Source organism: Rhinoraja longicauda, chromosome 9 (genome assembly GCF_053455715.1).
Source record: "Rhinoraja longicauda isolate Sanriku21f chromosome 9, sRhiLon1.1, whole genome shotgun sequence".
Classification (NCBI taxonomy): domain Eukaryota; kingdom Metazoa; phylum Chordata; class Chondrichthyes; order Rajiformes; family Arhynchobatidae; genus Rhinoraja; species Rhinoraja longicauda.
Window position 1 is genome coordinate 54484431 of NC_135961.1, and position 3521 is coordinate 54487951.

General features: G+C 49.8%; 1 pseudogene; it reads left to right on the top strand.

Moving 5' to 3' along the window:
- The first annotated feature begins 557 nt into the window (after positions 1 to 557).
- Positions 558 to 3016, top strand: LOC144597073 (RNA-binding protein 8A-like; annotated as a pseudogene).
- Positions 3017 to 3521: the final 505 nt, after the last annotated feature.

Below are 3521 nucleotides of genomic sequence, written 5' to 3' on the forward strand. Positions count from 1 at the left end.
ACAGAGTGTGACCTTAAATATCACCACCACTGCACTGCAAACCAGTGCCCGATCAGGGCTCATAAAAAATAATTATGTAGCTGGAGATGGTTGGTTTGGCGCAAGTACGAATTTCATTGTTCAGATTCAGGACGTATGACTATAAAACTTAATTGACTTTCTTGGGGAAGTATATGAGCAATGGTTTCAGAGAGTGGCATAAGCCTGGAAATGCAGCTGGCCAACGCTGCTTCTTTAGCGCTGCTTGTTTGATGTCCAGCATGTAACTAGTTTGGATCAACCACCTCTGAAAATGTGACCGACACATATTAAGCACGGTCTACATCAAATCACACCAATCAACGGTGCTTTATCAATGCTGTTTTATTGTCACAGTGTAATTCTTTTTCGAGTCAGCAGGGTTGGTACCATTTCAAGAGTTCCAAAGTCTAGGTCCACACGCTAGGAGCAGCACCCATCATTACCTTTCGAAGCATTTCAGGGTAGTTGTCCCAGAATTGTGAATGGTCCCGGGATTCTGCATTGTCCCACCCAATATTTTACACTGTTCCTGAAAGATGGCGTAATCAAAGTTGTCCCAGTGACAGTATCTGCAGAGCTCTCAGCTCAAAATGAGTTCAAACTGAGCCGCAACATGAACAATGTCTTCTTTGCCTCAAGGGAAGTCTCTTCACGCCAGGGCTGATCTCTGAGCTCAGGGGGACTGCTCACCCAGTTATGCTTCAGTCAACCAGTCCCCTGAAGCACCAGCAACGTGAAGAAGCCCCAGGAGAGAAACACTAACACTGCTTGCACCTCCTGCAACTCCTACGAGTTCAGAAGCGTAGCTGAGTTGGGATTGCCGTCACAGAAGGGCGGAGGAGAAACAGAGAGACAGGACAAACAAGGCTTGTTGTGCAAGCTTCCCCTTGTGGAGAAAGGAGAATAAAAGAACAGTTTAGCACTGATTGTGTCCCAGGAGACCAACGAGGTGTTGGGGAGGCAGACATCTGAGATGTTTGCCTGTGAGCGAGTGTGTTCCTTTGAGAGCTGCGGTACGTCATTTTCTTTTCCTTGATGCTCAGTAATAGTGGGCGGTGGAGTTAGTGGAGCTGCTGCCTCTCAGCCGTCCAGTGACCAGGGTGTCACTGATTAACCATTGCATCATTGTAGGCGCTGCTCTTCAGGTGCAGTTACAACAGGTGACTGTGGAGCTCCATGGCTAAATAGGTTATCTAGAGACCTGCACCGGAAAAACAATTAAAAAAGCAACCTGACCACAGCCATTCCAAGCCCAAATATTATATTTTCCAGACCCAACCTGACATGAGACACAGGACCTGATTAAGCTAGTGCGGAGCCTGTCGCTGGGGTTGCCAACTTCCTCACTCTCAAATATGGGACAAGGTGACGTCACCGCCCCGTGCTCCACGTGACCTCACCAAGCCAGCGGCCACGTGGCCCCGCTCCTCCAATGGCGGCCGCCCGGGCCGGGAGGTGGGTTGATACGCAACCTCCGTTAGGTGGCTCCCGGGCCTACAGTGTTCGGAGGTAGGCACAAAATGTTGGAGTAACTCAGCGGGTCAGGCAGCATCTCGGGAGAGAAGGAATGGGTAACGTTTCGGGTCGATATCCTTCCGAAGGGACTTGACCCGAAACGTCACCCATCTTCTGCTGGACCTCCATGAGGTGGGCGGCGAGGACTTTGCCATGGACGATGAGGCCGATGAAAGTATCCACAAACTGAAGGAGAAGACGAAGAAGAGGAAAGGGCGAGGATTTGGCTCCGAAGAAGGTGCTCGATCCAGGCTGCGAGAAGACTACAACTCCGTGGAGCAAAACAGTGACGAGCAAGGTCTTCAACGCTTGGTGGAGGGGTGGATCCTGTTCATTTCACTGCACATCGTGTATGTGTATGTAACAAATAAACTTGACTTGAGCTACCAAGGAGGACATCCACGACAAGTTTGCTGAGTACGTTGAGATCAAGAACCTGCACCTCAACCTGGACCCGCGCACGGCTACCACAAGGGATATGCTCTGGTGGAGTATGAGATCTATGCTACAAGGAGGCACTGGCGGCCATGGAGGGTTTGAACGGGTCGGAGCTGGCCGGGCAGCCCATCAGCGTGGACTGGAGCTTCGTCGGAAAGCCAATGGAATGTTGGCCTTCATAACAAGAGGAGTTGAGTATAGTAGCAAAGAGGTCCTTCTGCAGTTGTACAGGGCCCTAGTGAGACCGCACCTGGAGTACTGTGTGTAGTTTTGGTCTCCAAATTTGAGGAACGATATTCTTGCTATTGAGGGCGTGCAGCGTAGGTTTACTAGGTTAATTCCCGGAATGGCGGGACCGTCATATGTTGAAAGACTGGAGCGACTAGGTTTATATACACTGGAATTTAGAAGGATGAGAGGGGATCTTATCGAAACGTATAAAATTATTAAGGGGTTGGACACATTAGAGGCAGGAAACATGTTCCCAATGTTGGGGGAGTCCAGAACAAGGGGCCACAGTTTAAGAATAAGGGGTAGGCCATTTAGAACAGAGATGAGGAAAAACTTTTTTAGTCAGAGAGTTGTGAATCTGTGGAATTCTCTGCCTCACAGGGCAGTGGAGGCCAATTCTCTGAATACATTCAAGAGAGAGCTAGATAGAGCTCTTAAGGATAGCGGAGTCAGGGGGTATGGGGAGAAGGCATTTGAGGAAGGACGTCCTTGCTATTGAAGCAGTGCAGTGAATACTCCGCTTGTATTCACTGGAGTTTAGATGGATGAGAGAGGATCTTATAGAGACGTATAAAATTATAAAAGGACTGGACAAGCTAGATGCAGGAAATCAAGGGATATGGGGAGAAGGCAGGCACAGGTTACTGATTGAGAATGATCAGCCATGATCACATTGAATGGCGGTGCTGGCTCGAAGGGCCGAATGGCCTTCTGCACCTATTTTCTATTGTCTATTGTCAGGGGGCCCCCTAGGAGCGAGAGGCAGAGTGGCCGCAGGAGAAGCCGGAGCCCGGACCGGAAGCGTCACTGAGCCGGGACGGAGTGCAGAGCGACCGGTGGGACGGAGCATTTAGTGCGGGGCCCTCGAAAATGCGGGGCCCGTAGCATATGTTACTTTTGCTACTAGGTTAATTCGGCACTGCTGATACAAACTTACCATCCTGGAGTCAGGAAGTCATGATGCAGCTTTATATGACTTTGGTTCGGCTGCTTTTGGGGTATTGCGTGCAGTTCTGATTGACCCAATACATGATGGATGTGGAGGTTTGGGAAAGGGTGCAGGGGAGGTTTACTTGAATGATGCCTAGATTAGCAGGTATTTATTTCACAAAATGTTGGAGTAACTCAGCAGGTCAGGCAGCATCTCAGGAGAGAAGGAACGGGTGACGTTTCGGGTCGAGACCCTTCTTCGGACTGATGTCAGGGGGGCGGGACAAAGGAAGGATATAGGTGGAGACAAGAAGATAGAGGGAGAGGGGAAGAGAGGGACAGAGGAACTATCTAAAGTTGGAGAAGTCAATGTTCATACCGCTGGG